We start from the raw sequence: 19,409 nt of genomic DNA on the forward strand, positions 1-19,409 counted from the left end.
CTTCAGGGGAGGGGTTGTTAGGTATTATTGTAGTAGAAAAAGAAAAAGTTTCATCCCCCCCTCCTTTCCATTCCGTTCCAACATACCAGCTTAGATGTTATTCTTAGATGTTATCTTTCTTCTTCTCTGTCACTCTTGGCACCTTAGTGGCTGGCTTAATTGGCAGATTAATTACCCCTTCTTCACTTGAAGTATGTCCAAGAACTTAAATCCAATTTTTTATTTTAAGAAATGGAACTAGGTGCGCTCGCGGAGACAGCATCCAGGAGATCCCAACTCCCTTGGGGGCTTTCCATCCAGTGCCCCCACCCCCTCCTTCTTTACGAACTCAGGGGTGGTTTGTTGGTGTGATGGCCTGGGAGTCTGATTCAGAAGCTGAACCTGAGGAGTCCCAGCCTGCACAGGAGTCCCCACCTCCAGGGCCGGCTGAGCCGGGGCAGGGGCTTGGATCTGAAGGACCTGCACCTGTGCCGGATCCTCAGGAGCAGACACCAGATGTATCCACTCTGGCTCCGGAGGTGATTGAGGAAGGTGAAGCTGCTCCTGGGTCCATTAACCCTCCAGCCTCTCCTGAGCTGCAGAGGCTCAGGGCAGAGAGGCGGAGGGACATAAGTTCTCTGAGGAGGAGTGCTCGCCTTAAGGCCAGGAGAGGTGGGTCACCTGTGGGCTGGGACCGCCCCTGGCCTCAGAGGAAATAAAGGCCAGTCAGCCCAGTCCCAGGTCGCAGGAGCAACGTCATTGGAAACCTGTTTCTGCCAGCACCCAGACCTGTTCTTCCAGAGTTTCTGACCCCGCCCGGCTTCTCGCTTTGGACCCCGCTTCACCCTTGGTGGACAGTCTCCAGACCCTTGACCCAGGACCGAACTCTGACCGCCGAACTCACGGTAACCTCCCCCCCGGGACCAGCACAGTTTGCTCCTGCCACACCCACACTCCCCCTTCATTGGGGTGCATTCGGGAAGAGCCAGAAGCCATGGCCAACCAGGCAGCTGTGCTGGTGGCATTAGCCCAGGAGAACCAGGCCTTGACTCACACCGTTCAGCAGCTAAGCGATGCGGTGACGGTTCTTCAGCAGCGGTTGGACGCCCTACCGGCTCCTGGGGCTGATGCCCCAGCTCCTGGCAAGTACCCAGTGGCCCTGCCAGAGAAATTTGATGGGGTTCCAGCCAGCTTTCCCATGTTCCTCACCCAGGCCCAGTTGTATATTCAGGGGCGAGCCCGGAGCTTCCCTGACGACTGCACCAAGGTGCACTTTTTGATCAGTTTGTTAAAAGACCAGGCGGCCAAGTGGGCATTGCCACTGCTCAGGCAAGACTCCCCCTTGCTGACAGACTATACGGGGTTTTGCAACCATCTGGAGGCTGCTTTCGGCAACCCCCAGAAGGGGAGTCAAGCCAACCGGGCAATTAGGTGGTTGAAACAGGGTGGTTGGGCACCGCAGATGAGACTGCATCTTCCCTTCCACCGGGAAGAATTTGGGAGGCTGATTACTCCCATTTCGGCCTCTAAATTACCTCGTGGGAGCTGGAGAGATGGTATTGTCGGCCATCTTCCATGGTGCCCCTAGCGGAGCCTGTCTACATCCCAATCCCAAAGAAGGGCAGTGCCAAAGAATGATCCAACTACCGCACAATTGTGCTCATTTCACATGCTAGCAAGGTTATGCTTAAAATTCTACAAGGCAGGCTTAAGCAGTATGTGGACCGAGAACTCCCAGAAGTGCAAGCTGGATTTTGAAGGGGCAGAGGAACCAGAGACCAAACTGCAAACATGTGCTGGATTGTGAAGAAAGCTAAAGAGTTCCAGAAAAACATCTACTTCTGTTTCATTGACTACGCAAAAGCCTTTGAGCTTTGGTAGTTTCGTAATTTGGGGAACCGGGTTCGCGTCCCCACTCCTCCACATGCAGCTGCTGGGCTAGTCACAATACTTTGAAGTCTCTCAGCCCCCCTCACAGAGTGTTTGTTGTGGGGGAGGAAGGGAAAGGAGAATGTTAGCCACTTTGAGACTCCTTAGGGTAGTGATAAAGCGAGATATCAAATCGAAACTCTACTTCTCTTCTTCAACCACAGCAAACTATGGCAAGTTCTTAAAGAAACGGGAGTGCCTGATCACCTCATGTGCCTCCTGAGAAACCTAGACAGCATCTTAAAAAGCAGAGACATCACCTTGCCGCCAAAGGTCCTTATAGTTAAAGCTATGGTTTTCCCAGTAGTGATGTATGGAAGTGAGAGCTGGACTATAAAGAAGGCTGACCGCCGAAGAATGGGTGCTTTTGAATTATGGTGCTGGAGGAGACTCTTGAGAGTCCCATGGACTGCAAGAAGATCAAATGTATCCATTCTGAAGGAAATCAGCCCTGAGTGCTCACTGGAAGGACAGATCTTGAAGCTCAGGCTCCAAGACTTTGGCCACCTCTTGAGAAGAGAAGACTCCCTGGAAAAGACCCTGATGTTGGGAAAGATGGAGGGCACAAGGAGAAGGGGCGACAGAGGACGAGATGGTTGGACAGTGGTCTTGAAGGTACCAGCATGAGTTTGACCAAACTGCGGGAGGCAGTGGAAGACAGGAGTGCCTGGCGTGCTCTGGTCCATGGGGTCTGACATGACTAAACAACATGGGGTCGGACATGACTAAACAACAACAACAATCATATGTAATTACACCTGTATGCAGCACTTTCTGACTAACAAAGCGATGGCCCATTTCACACTTCTGCTTCTGGAAGCGAAAGAGGGAGTCGCTTAGGGAAGAGAGCCAATGGAGAGCATCTTGCCCAAGGACCTCCCAAAATCTGGAACTAGCACATTTCGGTGTTAAGAACTGGACTTTGAACAGTTTATTCCCATTTTTATATTCACTTATTTAGTGGAAATATTGTTAATATGTTAATATGCATGGACTTGGTGATCATAAAAATGTGTCACTTGTGCTTAATTGGAAGGGAAAGGGAGATAGATGCAAGTGCTAAAGAATTAGAGTTCAATTAACTTAAAAGTCTTCTAGGCATTATAAATGCCATCTGCCATGTCAGGCTCTGCACCCTGGCAAAAGAACTTCATGATACCTTCAGAATCAATAACAAATAAACCCCATGATATGCTTAACAGCTCAATGGAGGGCATCCTTTGCCCTTCCCAGATATTAAGATCAGGCCTTTGGAAGTAAAGGATACTTTGGTACAAATGCTGACTAATCTCTTTAAAATTAAGCCTTTCTAGTAGCAAAGCAGTTCTATTGAACAAGGTGACATCTATTACCCAGTCAGATCTCAAGTGCGTATTTCTCATACGTTGTTAATTAAGCAGTTCAGGAGATAGAATTTGATATGCATCAAGTGAATTATTTACTTTTCATACCTCTGAGCATGTAGATTCACTGCACTGATGCGCATTGCTAATGTTTTGATCTGTGATACATTTGTAGTGGTCCTCTCTGAAGACTTTGCCCTTTTGCAAACTTCTGCAATTGCAAAGCAGGTGGATTTAGGACTGAGGTGGCATGGGCATGTGTTAGGATACAAGCCTCAGGACCGCTCATCTCTGGGTCTCCTTCACACACCCATGGACAGGTGGGGCCAAGGTGCTATGGCTATAGTATAGGTGTGGATGCCATGGCTATAGTATAGGTGTGGATGCCATAGTATAGGTGTGGATGCCATAGAAACGTCTCTGTGGTGCAACAACCAGGAGGAACAAGGGAAGTAGCTTCCAGGCTATTGACGTTTATGTGCAGAGGGATGGACAGCACCGAGGGTGAACTTCCTTCATTACCTACATGAATAAATGCATGTTAATGTTGTTTGTTATTATTTATATGATGAATGTGTTGTTTTTTTTCCATGTGTTATATTAGACAATATATTAATGTATTATGTGACACACACACACACACACATTTTTGTCCCTGGAATCAAATAGAGTTGGAAGGGACCTAAGGATCATCTAGTCCAACCCCCTGCAATGCAGGAAATTCAGATAAAGCATCGCAGGCAATGGCCATCCAACATCTTCTTAAAAACCTCCAAGGAAGGAGAGTCCACAACTTCAGAGGGAGCCCATTCCAATGTTGAACAGCTCTTACCATCAGAAAGTTCTTCCTGATGTTTAGTCAGAATCTCCTTTCTTGTAACTTGAAGCCAAGGGTTTGGGTCCTACTGGGCTGGAGAAAACAAGCTTGTGTTTGTGTGCATTTAGTGTAAGTGACTTGGACTTTGGGTGACAAGCAACTAAATTTAAAATAAATTTAAAATTAAATGTACAAGTAGGTCCCAATCATGGGTCACAGTTCACATTAAAGGTGCTAGCATGAGATGTAACATGATGACTATCTTCACTGGCAATATACTGCTGCCCACCAACCCAATCTCTGAACAGCACGAGATTCCAGGGGTCCCAGGGGCTGTGTTTCCTTTTGGGAATGAGGCCCAGCAGAAACTGTGACGGCTTTTTGGTACATGGCCTTTTGACACATATATACAACCTGAGCCTATGATGGAGGGGTTCACAATGTTAACCCTCCAAGAAGGTCTTGCTCCTGCCATAGGGGAAGCCTTGGATTCCTGGACAGAAACCAACCATCATGCTCTAATCCTTTCCCCCAGATGTCCAACCTGCAACCTGCAACCTTTTTCCCCTTTGGGTCACATCACAGCCAACCCTCCTAAGGAATTCTGAGCTGCAGGGACGGTTCCCCTTTGCTTAATGGCTCAACAGCCAGGCGATTGTCTCTTTAAGAAACTGGCCTGTCTTTTAGTTTAATCATTGGATCCAAGGGCTCAGGAGAATAGATTAAAGATTTAATTTTAACATTCCACTGCAGGGGTGTCCTACTTCCAAGAGACTGCAATCTACTCCCACTATAAATAAACTGGCAGTGATCTACCCATTGGATTGACCAGAGTTGTTGAGATCAGAGTTGAGCTGGGGGGGGGGGCAATCACTGGCACCCACAAACTCTTAATATTATTTGAGCCTCAGCATCTCAAAGAAAAAATAGACTCATCTTATTGCTATAGCTATAATAAAAACCATTTATTATATTTACTCTGCCCATTGGACTGGCTTGCCCAACTGCTTTGACCTTAATTATTTTATTATCCTGTGTTTAGCTCAAACTGCTAATCTTCCCTGTCCAATCTTCAATAAAACAATGAGCAAGACAATGATTTCCCTAAGAAGCCATTGCCATGAGTTTGATATTCTGGGTTCCCCATTTTCAGGAGTGCATGGAATGTAAGGAGTGAGTGCCATGTTCAAATCAGTGTATTTTGGGGCTGGCAGCAGAGAATTTATTCTAGAACAGGCATGTCCAACACCTCGATCGTGATCGACTCATGGATCGCAGGACTGATTTTCGGCGCGGTGTTTTGAATCGACCCCTATTTTTTACGGAGTGAAGCCGCGTAGCCGTTGCCGGAGAGCGCTGACTTTTTCTTGTGGACAATTGGATTTTAAAACAACAACCCGTGAGTAGAACCGAAATTGGGCTTTTAAAGTATTTTTAAATTGGCACCGATCGGGGAAGGTCTAAACAGGAAGTCCACCTCCCCTTTCTGTAAATAAACTGAAGCAAAGAATTGGTTAACTAAGGTCGTGGAGAGTCTTACCTAAAGGATTAAAGGATTAAAACTCCACTGATTGAAACTACTAAAAATACTCTTTTGGAAGCAGGGAAGCCTGCAGGAGAAGGTCAAAATTTGGGAATTGAAGCGCCACTTCCCTAAACCTGGGAGCGGTCTGCGAGAGCCCGTGGATGGTGAATAGATAAATTTGACAGCTAGCTGTCAAGATACAAAAGAAGGACTTTAAGAGCCTCGGACATAAGATCTCTGGGTTGATGGACTTTTGGAGAACAGTTGGCAGGGGCCGAGACTGGGGAGGGGAGATGGTGAAAGAAAAATTGGGGATTTAAAGTGTATATATTGTGATATTAAAAAAAAAAAATTCTTTTTTTTTAATGAGAGATGGGAAAATCGTGGAATGGAATTTTTTGTGACCCTAGGGAAAATGTCTTAAGAGAATAAGTTCAGATATATAAGTTCTAAGGAGAAATAAGATTAAATAAAGTAAAAGTGGATGGCTAATGAGAGAATGGAAAATTACAGTATACTAAGATAAGTTATAAGGATAAAAACAAAGATGAAGGATTTGCTGAAATATCTATTTGAATTAGAATACAAAGAGGGGAGGTGTGAGGAGGTCAAGGAGATAAGTTAAGAAAGGGTTTAAGGTTTAACTTGTTTTGTATCTTTTTTTTTGCTGTCTTTGCCTTTTTTAATTTTTATTTTTCTCTTGGATATGTTTTGTTTTTGTATATTGTGTTCCTTTCTGTAATCTTTTAAAATATTATTTGGGGGGAAAAATAAACTAATATAAAAACATAGTTCGACTTTTCTCACTTCTTTAATTAATTGTCCATCTAGTAACTATTTGGATCTGTCATGATGATATCCAAACATAACTACTGTATCTGTGAAATAAAGATGCATTTATTTACTTGTAAACTTAAATGACTTCAGAGGGTGGTAGATCACTGCCAGTTTTTGATAATTGTTAGTAGATAGCAGCCTACTTAAAGTTGGACATGCCTGTTCTAGAACAAACATCTGTTTCAGAGAAGGGGTTTTCCTCAGAACTGCAGCAAGGGAAGAAAGGGTTAGATCCCTGTGTGTGCCTGCTGTGACCCCAACAGAAAAACCTGGACATTAAAGGCAAATACACACACATAAGATCCAAGTCACATCTAGTCTGGCCCTCTGCACAGACAGATGTGGGAGGGAGCTTTCGGCAGAATGGAGCCGTGCATCATGTAGCTAGATAGCCGAGGCTGATCCACCAAAGAGGCATCTTTGGCAAACAAGTTCAGGGCTGAGTTTTGTTAATGCGTGTTTAAAACTAGGATGTATAAAAGTCCTGCTGCACATTTTCCATTTAATTAATTTAATAGTAATAGTAATAGTAATAATAATAATAATAATAATAATAATAATAATAATAATAATAATTTATTTATACCCCACCCACTCTGGGCTGCTTCCAACAAAATACGAAAATACAATAACCTGTTAAACATTAAAAGCTTCCCTAAACAGGGCTGCCTTCAGATGTCTTCTAAAAGTTTGGTAGTTATTTTTCTCTACCGAGAAGGCCCTCTGCCTAGTTCGCTGTAACTTGGCTTCTCACAGGGAGGGAACCGCCAGAAGGCCCTCGGAGCTGGATCTCAGTGTCCCAGTGGAACAATGGAGGTGGAGAAGCTCCTTCAGGTATATTGGACCAAGGCTGTTTAGGGCTTTAAAGGTCAGCACCAACACTTTGAATTGTGCTTGGAAACGTACTGGGAGCCAGTGTAGGTCTTTCAAGACTGGTGTTATATGGTCTCAGCGGCCGCTCCCAGTCACCAGTCTAGCTGCTGCATTCTGGATTAGTTGTAGTTTCTGTGGGAATGTTCTTTCCCCCCCACCCAATAATATTTTTTATTAATTTTTAGCGTACATTTTTTTTTAAAAGACATACCACACAAATTATTACACATATGCACTTGTTTGGACTTCCTTCAGCATCTCTGATAGTCTTCTGTCTTGATTATTTCTCCTGCAATTCTTAACTCAATATTGCCTTTACCTTTTCTAACAAATCATTTCTCCCTTTCTATTTTTATAATGTTTCTTAAATTACTCCTCACAGAACTTCTTGTAGTCCTACAAACGTAATCTGATCATCACAAATACTTTTCAAATACTCAGTAAATTTAGTCCAGTCTTCAGTAAACCTCTGGTCCCACCGGTCTTGGACCCTTCCTGTTAGCTTGTCTAATTCTGCGTAGTCCATCAATTTCATCCTCCATTCTTCTAATGTTGGTAGTTCTTCTTGCTTCCATTTTTGGGCAAATAATATTTCTGTGGGAATGTTCAGGGATGCAGGAGAGGATATATTGTCTGATTATATCCTTTCCAACTTGTGTTAACAAGTTCCACAATTTCAGCAGAGTAACATTCCCCTTATTTTAAACTTTGCAACGGATGCGTTTGCTCAGGCTCGCTAAAGCCTCTATAATAACTGTTCTGGTATTTCCCCCTTATTCCCTCATAAAATATAAGAGACAACACAGTCTTTTACAAAAGTATAAAAAGAGTTTACTCACATTCTGTTCACAATCAGATCCCAGAAGGCAGACTTAGCTTAATGAAGTAACTGTTATTCTAAAGCAGCAATGCTGCAGCAAGCAAAGGCTCTAACAGCTCAGACAGCTGCTTGTGGCTGGAAAGCCAAACAGGATGTGTGTGACTGCTGCCATGGAAACAAAGGGGCAGTCCATCCTTATTGAGCACAGGATATGAGCTCAGTGTGTGTCATATGACCTGTACAGGATGTACATAGGTGGAGTTTGGAGGTTTCTCTCTGTTTGTTGAAGAGAGCAGACATCTTTACTGTATGACTGCTATAGACAGGAATAAAAGCCATGTAGTTACGTTTCTGTCTGTGTCTGATTCCCCTCCCTGGGGATATGCAGGGAGGAGGAGAAGGAGGAGAAGCAGTTGGTGTGTTTTTCTCACAGCCTGAGGAAAATCGCCGGAACGGACCTCGCCGGAGGGAGGTCAAAGGAATTCAGCCGGTGCCTGCAGATAGGCACATCCCTCTGACCGAGCCTGAATTCCAACAGTGGTAGCAAGAGCCAGATGGTTTCTTCGATTCCTGGGAGTCTGCATCAAGGAGTGGCAGAGCTGCTGTTTTCATCCCTCTCCATGGAAGCCTGAAATGAGGCTATTTCTCTGCAGCCAGAAGCTCACCAGAGGAAGCTGACAGCCAAGCTACGGAGCCCAGGTATGAGATTTTCGGGCTTAAAAGTGTGAATGCAGATTGATTCATTCTCTGCTTCGAGGGAGCCGCGTTTGGGAAAAACAGCTCCGAGAGAGGAGAACTCTGCATTCCAAACATTCCTGTGGTTTTCCTGTCCAAGGAAAAGGAATGCAGTTGCTTAGCAACGCAGATAAGTTTCAAGATAAGGGCTGTACAGTCACACAGTGCCTCGGAGAGGCGAAAACAAGTTTTGTTATGACTTAGGCCCAGAAGGGACTTTGCAAGCGGCAAGTGTTAAAGCTGCCAGGTGCACAGAGTGTAAACAAGCCAGCTATTGGATTTTAGAGGCTTGTGTTTGAGAGTCAGTGCAAGGACTCAAAATGGATGCTAAGAAGGGGGGAGCCCTGCCTTCTTTCCCCCTCCTGACCAGTGACAATTACGCATCTTGGTCTATTAAGATGAAGGCCCTGCTGCAGAATCAGAGACTGTTTGGGGTGATTGAGAACCCCATCCCTGCAGCACCAACGCGTGCTTGGGAGTCACAGAATGTGAAGGCCAGAACTGCTATAATTCTGTGCGTGTCAGACTCTGAGCTTATCCATATACAGGATTTACAGCACGCGAGAGATGTTTGGGACACGCTGAGAAGGACACATCAGAGAGATGCAGGTTCTTCAGCGTTGCTGTATTTTGAGAAGTTGACCAACCTGAGGCTTGCGCCTGATGGAGATGTTCAAGCGCACCTGACGGAAATGAAATTTCTGCGTCAACAGATGGTGGAACGCAATTTCCGTCTGCAAGAGGAAGTGTTTTGCTTCATGGTCATCAACAGCCTGAATCGGACTTACAAAACGGTTGCCAGTCAGCTGGGGTCTCTCCCAGCAGCTGATCTAACGTCAGAGAGGGTCTTTGCCGTGGTTCTTTGTGAACATGACAGACTCGCCGCCCTGGAAGTCAAGGACAGGGGGAGACAAGAACGGAGTTCTGACACCCCCACTGCTACAGCTACTGGAGAAAATGCCGTAGCTTTGAACGTTGTCCAATGCTTCAATTGTGGACAAACTGGGCATCTTCAGCGGTACTGCAGGAAGCCACGTCAAAACAAGGGAGCCAAGGGAAGCTCCACGAAGTCTGAGGCGTCAGGCAGAAGTCATGCCAAGTCACAGACGAAGCCTGCAAAGGCTTTGATGTCGAAAGGAACCAAGCCAGATGTGGAGAACGTTTTTATCATAGACACGGGAGCGACATTTCACATGACCCATCGTAGGGATTTGTTTTCGTCGTTTAAGAAGCAAAGCTTCGTTGTACAACAAGCCAACGGTCAAGAGCTGGAAGCCACCGGAATTGGGACTGTGTATCTTAAAAGTCAGAACTTGACTATAAACAATGTTTATTTGGTTCCAGAGTTGAAGTACAATCTGCTCAGCGTTTCGCAGATTGCCAAGAAGGGACTAAAACTGTCCTATGATGATCAACACTGCGAGATCTACAAAGATGGAGAGTTGTATCTTTCTGCCAAAGAGAAAGATGGACTATATTTGTTGACTTTTGATCAAAGTGATTACATGGAATGTAATTCTTGTGATTCTAACATGATTTCTTTTGCAGGTGTATCCAAGAAGAACGCCAACCAGGTCACCTCGAGGGTCGACAAGGCATTTCAGCGGGTGTATGCTGATGTGATTGGTCCTTTAGCACCGTCTAGAGGCAATGCAAAGTATTACCTAATATGTGTTGATTCTTTCACAGGTTTTGTCTGGATTTATCTTTTGGAGAGACCGAAAGAAGCCTTAGAAAGGTTTAAAGAGTTTTGTGACAAGGTTAAAAATATGCATGATGCTGACATAGATTGTCTTTGCACAGATGAGAAGCCAATTTTTCTTTTACAGGATTTCCAGAGGTTCCTGAAGAAGAAAGGGATAAGACACAAAATTGCAGCTTCAGAAGAAGCTTGGAACAGATGTGTCTGTGTTAGGGTGAACAAAGAATTGCAAAAGGGAATGGAAGCGCAATTGCTTAGTTCACATCTGCCACATGAGTACTGGGCTGAATCGCTAGTGTCTTATTGTTATATGTGGTTGAGAAAGTTTTCAAAAGAGTTGGGAAGTTCTCCTTTTGAGAAACTGTTCCACAGAAAACCTTCTGTTGCCCATTTCAAGGTTTTTGGGTCTCATGTGAGGACAGAAGCTCCGGGTGGAGTTAAGAATGCCAGAGGCATTTTTGTGGGTTATGAAAAGGGTCTCTACAGAGTAATTTTGTCTGAATCTGGTAAGGTGATTCTCACAAAATTTCTAGAGAGTGCTCCTAAACAGGAGCGAGTGATTGTTCACACATTTCCCACAGGTGATAATGATGATGATGATTCTGATGATGATGTTGATTTTGTTGAGTTCAGTAGTACTGATGACAGCGATAGCTCAGACAGCTCAGTTGTCACAGTCATTGAGAGGAAATCTCACGCAATGACTAGACCCTCAGAAGAGGAGGAAGACGAACCACTGTTTACAATTGGTACTGGTTCTCCTAAGAGTCCAAAGGCTGAACCAGAAAGCAAAGAAGAGCAGCACCTCTTACGTAGGTCTGAGAGAGCAACGAAGGGTGTACCACCCAAGAGGTATTCAAAGGAGTTTGCTAACCTAGCTGTTGCTATTGTAAACGACCAAGGTCAAATTGAAGCTGTGTCTGAGTCAGAGACAAAGGCACAACAAAGAGTTGTTAACCAAGGTAATGCAGATGCACTCATTCCTTGGAAGACACACAACCAGAGAGGTACATTGGTAAAACCAGTGGCGGGTAGTTCCAAGGGTGGAACTGAAACAACAGGGGAGTGTTATAAGTATAACAACTGTTTGTTTTCTTCTCTGGATGACGCTTTGCTCGCAGCACGCATTGATACTTTAGGGGGAGTATGTTATTCTAAAGCAGCAATGCTGCAGCAAGCAAAGGCTCTAACAGCTCAGACAGCTGCTTGTGGCTGGAAAGCCAAACAGGATGTGTGTGACTGCTGCCATGGAAACAAAGGGGCAGTCCATCCTTATTGAGCACAGGATATGAGCTCAGTGTGTGTCATATGACCTGTACAGGATGTACATAGGTGGAGTTTGGAGGTTTCTCTCTGTTTGTTGAAGAGAGCAGACATCTTTACTGTATGACTGCTATAGACAGGAATAAAAGCCATGTAGTTACGTTTCTGTCTGTGTCTGATTCCCCTCCCTGGGGATATGCAGGGAGGAGGAGAAGGAGGAGAAGCAGTTGGTGTGTTTTTCTCACAGCCTGAGGAAAATCGCCGGAACGGACCTCGCCGGAGGGAGGTCAAAGGAATTCAGCCGGTGCCTGCAGATAGGCACATCCCTCTGACCGAGCCTGAATTCCAACAGTAACATACACTTGGAATCTATCTCATAAGAAGACAGTCCCTTTGTCCTCTCTTGGCTGGAAGCCAAGAGGGCATCTTTGGCTTAGTAGGTGTTGTTTCTTTAATGCATGTGGAAAAAGAGAGATAGATGGATGCCCTGCCCTGTGCTTTTGTCGTTACCTGCACAGGTGAGGCCGCACCCACCTCCAGTCACATGCAGAGAAAGTCTTTCCCAGCCCAGAAGGAAACAGGATGATTACCTGCTGGCTGGACAAACATTCCTCCCCATGTGTAAACATGTTTACTCTAGGAATGTTGTACTTGACTGCTCTTGTGTTTCACATCCCACAGTTTCCAGGTCACCTTCAAAGGTAGCCCCACATAGAGCGCCTTGCAGTAGTCCAAGCGAGAGATAACCAGAGCATGTACCACTCTGGCAAGACAATCTGCGGGCAGGTAGGGTCTCAGCCTGCGTACCAGATGGAGCTGGTACACAGCTGCCCTGGACACGGATTTAACCTGTGCCTCCATGGACAGCTGTGAGTCCAGAATGACTCACAGGCTGCTCACCTGGTCCTTCAGGGGCACAGTTACCCCATTCAGGAACAGGGAGTCCTCCACACCAACCCACCCCCTGTCCCCCGAAAATAGTACTTCTGTCTTGTCAGGATTCAACCTCAAATCTGTTAGCCGCCATCCATCCTCCAACTGCCTCCAAACACTCACACAGGACCTTCACCGCCTTCACTGGTTCTGATTTGAAAGAGAGGTAGAGCTGGGTATCATCCGCATACTGATGAACACCCAGCCCAAACCCCCTGATGATCTCTCCCAGCGGCTGCATGTAGATGTTGAAAAGCATGGGGGAGAGGACAGAACCCCGAGGCACCCCACAAGTGAGAGCCCAGGGGTCTGAACACTCATCCCCCCCACCACTTTCTGAATACGGCCCAGGAGGAAGGAGCAGAACTACTGTATAACAGTGCCCCAGCTCCCAGCCCCTCTAGACGGTCCAGAAGGATGTTACAGTCGATGGTGTCAAAAGCCGCTGATAGATCCAGCAGAACTGGGAAACAGCTCTCACCTTTGTCCCTAGCCCACCGGAGATCATTGACCAGTGCGACCAAGGCAGTTTCAGGCCCATGATAGGGTCTGAATCCTGACAGGAAGGGATCCAAATGGTCTGCTTCTTTCAGGCGTGCCTGGAGTTGTTCAGCAACCACTCGCTCAATCACCTTGCCCAAGAATGGAAGATTTGAGACTGGGCGATAGTTGGCCATATTGGCATCATCTAAAGATGGTTTTTTAAGAAGTGGTTTGATAACCACCTCTTTCACCCCGCGAAGCCCATTGCCCAGCCCTTTGCGGCTAGCTTTTATAAGGAGACAGGTGGTTGGTTTCACTTGTCCAAGCAGCCTGTCCACAACCTCGGAGGTAACAGATTGGAATTGATCCCATGTAACAGGACCAGACAGAACTCTAGCACTCTCCCGCCCCAGCCCTGCTCCCACGGTGGAGTCTACCTCTTCCCGAATCTGAGCGACTTTATCTGCAAAAAACTTTGCAAAATCATTGCAGGAGATCATGTGGCCCATGCTGGGCCCCGGTGTAGAAGGTGGTTCTGCTAAATTGTGAACCACCTGAAAAAGTCTCCTGCTGCTGTTTTCTGCAGATGCAATAGAGGTGATGAAGAAAGTTTTCTTCTTGGCCGTCGCTACCGCCACTTGGTAGGCTCGACATTGAGCTCTAACCTGTGTCTGGTCAGCTTCAGAATGAGTTATCCACCACCAGCGTTCTAGCTGTCTCAAATATTGTTTCATTGCCCTCAGATCCGTGGAAAACCACGGGGCTGTCTGGGCTCCATGCAATTGGAGAGGGCGCTTCGGAGCCAAACAGTCAATAGCCCTGGTTAACTCCACATTCCAGCAGGCCACCAGGGAATCAGCTGAAAGGCTATCAACATGGGATAAAGCATCCCCTACCACTCTCTGGAAACCATTTGGATCCATTAAGTAGTGGGGCTGGACCATCTGAATCAGTCCCACCTCCCTGCAGAGGGGAAGGGTCGTGGAGAAGTCCAATTGCACCAGGAAGTGATCTGACCATGGCACTTCTTTCGTTTCGCTTTTACTTCATGTCAGATCACCAACATCCATAGAGGTGAACACCAGGTCCAAGGTATGTCCGTGGCTATGGGTTGGGCCAGACTTATTCAGGGACAGCCCCATGGAGGCCATGCTTTCCACGAAGTCCCGAGCGGCCTCTTGTAAGGTCGTGTCGGCATGGATGTTGAAATCCCCTAGGACAACCAAACTAGGTGTCTCCAGGAGAACATCCGCCATGACCGGAAGCAGCTCAGGCAGGGAATCCTTGGTGCAGCGGGGAGGTCGGTACACCAAAAGGAATCCTGTACTGCCCCTATTGCCCAACTTCCAGAACATGTACTCAGAGAAATGGGTCTTCCCAATAGGACGCCTGGTGCAAACTAGTGACTTCCTGAAAATCACTGCAACCCCCCCTCCCCGCCCACAAGGCCTGGGTTGCTGTGCATAAGAGAAACCTGGTGGACAAGCAGCGGCAAGGACAGGCCTGTCTGCTTCATCCAACCAGGTTTCAGTCACACATGCCAGGTCAAATCCTCCATCCACAATCAGGTTGTGGATGGCAGTGGTTTTACTCATCACTGACCTGGCATTGCACAGCAACACTTTCAGTTCATGTGGGTTTCCCTTGCTGATTCCAGTATCCTTCTGGTCAGGACCAGACCTGGAGGCAGGGATAGTCCTCAAACAACGACTAAGCCTGCCTCCTCAGTAATGGCATGGTCTGGTCTTAGCGTAACTCCTCCTCCTCCCCGTGATCACTGAGATCTGTTTTAAAAGAACTCTGCGCTGTTCTGAGTCCTCCAAGGCAGCAACAGCAGCAGCGGCAACCGTCCTAGTGAGGCCTGTGAGGCCCTGCCCTGGGCCAGGTGGTGAGTGGCAGGAGCGAGGCCCTCAGGCACACACACAGTTTAGCCACCTAAACAAACAAAATCATTGTTTTTGTTGTTGTTTTTTTAATTTCATTTTATTGAGTTTCATTTACAACATACACAAAAAAGAAATAAATTAAAAGAAAAATACAACTACACATGATACAAGAAAAAGATAAAAAAAAGAAAAAAAGAAAAAAAAACTGGTGTACATAACAAACTTAGGTACATAATTTAAATACACAAACTGACTTCCTTCCCTGCTGATTACGGGTTTCTTAGTTTGAAAACTTCATTTTCTACAGCTGGTATTGATTACTGGTTTATACATCGTAAGTTTTATAACAGACCTGCTATAGTTGGTAAGTTTCTATAATTTCCTTCAATATAGACCATAAATTTATTCCAATCACCAATTAACTTTGTATTTTTTTTATTTCTAATTTTTTGCGTCATTTTTGCCAATTCAACAAATTCAAATAATTTTGTTTGCCAAGCCCTCACTGTTGGTATATTTGTGCTTTTCCAATTTTTTGCAATTAGTATTCTGGCAGCTGCTGTCGAATATTGAAACAAAGTTTTATCTTCTTTCCTAATTTCTTCTCCAATGATTCCTAATAAAAAGGCCTCTGGTTTTTTAGGGAATGTGTACTTGAATATTTTTTTTAATTCATTGTAAATCAAATTCCAGAATTTCTTGACCTCCTCGCATGTCCACCACATATGTATGAAATTACCTTCTTTTATTTTGCATTTCCAGCAGGCCTTATTTCCGGTCTTGTACATCTTGCTTAATTTTGCTGGTGTTATATACCACCTATATATCATCTTCTCTAGGTTTTCTCTAATTGCAACACTTGCCGTGAATTTTATTCCGTCATTCCATAATTTTGACCATTTTTCATATTCTATGTTGTGCCCCAGATCCATCGCCCATTTTATCATGGCCTCCTTAATTTCTTCGTCTTTTGTATCCCATTCTAGTAATATATCGTACATTTTAGATAATAACTTGGTTTTGCTTTCAATTATTTCAATCTGGGATTTGGATTTCTTTTCATTCATTCCTACTTTTTTATCTTCTGTCCATATTGCGTTTATTTGATGGTACTGTAACCAGCCTGTTAATTTTCCTTTCAAATCTTCGTATGGTCTTAATTTCCAGCTGCCTTCAGATCTTATCAATAGGTCTTCATATGTCAGTCTTTGCTCTTCCATGTTTGCTTTTTTGATTATTAGGATATCTGTTGGGGACAACCACCAAGGTGTTTTCCATTCTAAAAGTTTTTTGTTTTTCTCCCAAACTTCATACAGTGGTCCTCTAATGATATGACTTAAAAACCCTTTGTGAACCTTCTCTTTATTTGACCACAGATAGGCATGCCAGCCGAACCTATTGTTAGACCCTTCTAAATCTAGTAAATCAGTGTTTTCTAGGGTTATCCAGTCTTTAACCCAACATAGGCAGGCAGCTTCATAATATAATTTTAGGTTCGGAACTGAAAAACCCCCTCTCTCCTTTCGGTCTGTAAGTAATTTAAATCTGATTCTCGGCCTTCTCCCCTGCCATATGAATTTCGAAAGGGTTTTCTGCCAATCTTTAAATATTTTAGGACCTCTGATCACTGGGATATTCTGGAACAAGAACAACATTCTTGGGAGTACATTCATTTTTATTGCCTCCATCCTACCCATCCATGAGAGTTTGACTCTGTTCCAAGTATCTAGGTCTTTTTTAATTTCCTTCCATGTTGTCAAGTAATTATCTTGAATTAAATTTATATTTTTTGGTGTGAGCCATATACCCAAATATTTAATTTTTTTAGCCACCTTGATTCCATATTGTCTCTCTAATTTTTCTCTTTCATCTTTTCCCAGATTCTTAATCATCATTTTTGTCTTTGATTTGTTCAATTTAAAGCCGGATAGCTTGCCGTATTCCTCTAATACCTCCAGCGCTTTGCTAATACTTTCTTGCGGCTCTTCCAAGGATAACATCAGGTCGTCTGCGTAAGCTTTTAGTTTATATTCCTTTATTCCTACTTTAATCCCTTGGATCTCTGGTATTGTTCTTATTTTGTTCGCTAACACTTCTAATACCATAATAAATAAAAGCGGGGAGAGAGGGCATCCCTGTCTTGTTCCTTTTTCGATTTTAAATGTATTTGTAAGGTTATTGTTTATAATCAATTTAGCCGATTGGCTTGAATATATTGCCTCTATTCCTTTCATAAATTCGCCCTCTATCCCTGCTTTCTCCATGGATTTTACTAGGAACAACCAAGAAACATTATCGAACGCCTTTTCCGCGTCTATAAAAATCAACGCCGCCGGTATTTCGTTGTTGGTTTCCAAATATTCAATTATATTTATAATATGTCTTACATTATCTTTCAAGAACCTATTTGGGAGGAAACCTGCTTGGTCTTTGTGAATTAAATTTACTAAACACTTTTTCAATCTGTTCGCCATGATATCTGCAAAGATTTTATAATCATTATTTAATAAGGATACCGGCCTATAATTCTTGATATTCAATTTATCCGTGTCCGGTTTAGGGATTAACGTGATATGAGCTTCTCTCCAGGACTCTGGTATTCTTCCTCCTCCTAAGATGTTGTTCATAGTATCACGAAGCGCTGGTATCAATTGATTTTCTAAAACTTTATAGTATTTGGCAGATAGACCGTCCGGTCCTGGGGCCTTTCCTAATTTCATTTTTTTTATCGCGTTCTGGATTTCTTCTATTTTTATAGGTTTATTTAGCTGAGTTCTTTCTTCTTCTGTTATGGTCTTCCCTCTGCAATCCTCTAGATATTTTTCTAATTGGGTTGGATCTTCCTCTTCTTTCTTGTATAGCTTCTCATAAAATTTGAGAAAAAATTTTTGTATTCTTTTTGGGTCTTCTATCACTTCTTCCTCTATCTTTATTTTGTTTATCACATTTTGTTTTTGCCTTCTTCTCAGTTGCCAGGCTAGTAATTTTCCCGTTTTGTTCACTGATTCAAAATATTTTTGCTTCATTAACTTAATTTTCCATTCGATTTCTTGGTTTGTTAACATTGAGTATTGTGTTTGTAATATTTTTGTTGTTTGTATGTTTTGTTCATCTTTCAGGTTTTCTGTTAATTTTTTCTCGCACTCTCTTAGCTGTCTAAGAATTTCTTCTTTCTTTTGCTGTCTTGTTTTCCTCTTGTAGTTGTTTTGTTGAATGAAGAAACCTCTTAGAACAGCCTTACTGGCGTCCCAAACTACTTCTATGTTTGTTTCTGCATTTAGGTTCAGATCAAAATATTCCTTTAGGGTTACTTTAGCTTTTTCAGTAATTTCTTCGCTATCTAATAAGTATTCGTTCAGCCTCCATCTAAAACCCCCCTGTGATACGCCTTTTATTTCCAATGTTATCGGATTGTGGTCAGAGAGAGTTCTCAGTTGGATTTCACATTTTGTAGATCTTAAGGTAAGTTCCCTTGAAATCCAGATTTGGTCTATTCTGCCCCAGCTTTTGTGTACTTCTGAGAAGAAGGTAAACTGCTTTTCTGTTGGATGCTTATGTCTCCAGATGTCTATTAAGTCCATGTTTTCTTCCAAATCTTCAAATGATTTTGGTAGCTTCCCTTGGTTTCGTTTTTTCTTTTCTGTTTGTCTATCGATTTCTGGAATTGGCACTGCATTGAAGTCTCCCAATAGTATCGTCCTGTTGTTTTCTAATTCTAATAAGTTTTGTTCTGATTTCTTAAAAAATTCTAATTTATTCGAGTTTGGGGCATATATGTTTACCACATTTAGTTTTTCCCCCTGGAAGTTGATTTGCACCCCCAATATCCTTCTTTCCTCATCTTTGTAGATCAGTTTAGGTTCCCATTTTTCATTGACATATGTTACTACTCCTCTTTTTTTCTCTACCGTGGAGTTTATAAATTCTGCTCCTAATTTCTTATTTAGCAAAATGTGTTTATGCTTTTTGGTCACATGAGTCTCTTGTATACAGATTACATCCAGTTTTTTCTTTTTCAAGACACTTACAATTTTATTCCTTTTGGTTTTTTCATTCATACCATTTACATTCCATGTTAAGATTTTTAGGTTCATTATTACGATTATCTACTAATAGACCGGTAAGTTACCAATTTAGATTCGGGTAATGCTTTGCTTTCTGCCTCTTCTTCTTCCTCTTCCGCTTCCTCTTCCCCTGCTTCCCCTTCTCCTTCCTCCTCCTCCTCCCCTCCCCTCTCCCTCTCCCCCCTCACCCTCTCTTTTATGCCTCCTCTCTCCTCAATAT

The sequence above is a fragment of the Podarcis erhardii genome (assembly GCF_964252035.2).
Source record: "Podarcis erhardii genome assembly, chromosome: 4".
In the NCBI taxonomy this organism is placed as follows: Eukaryota; Metazoa; Chordata; class Lepidosauria; order Squamata; family Lacertidae; genus Podarcis; species Podarcis erhardii.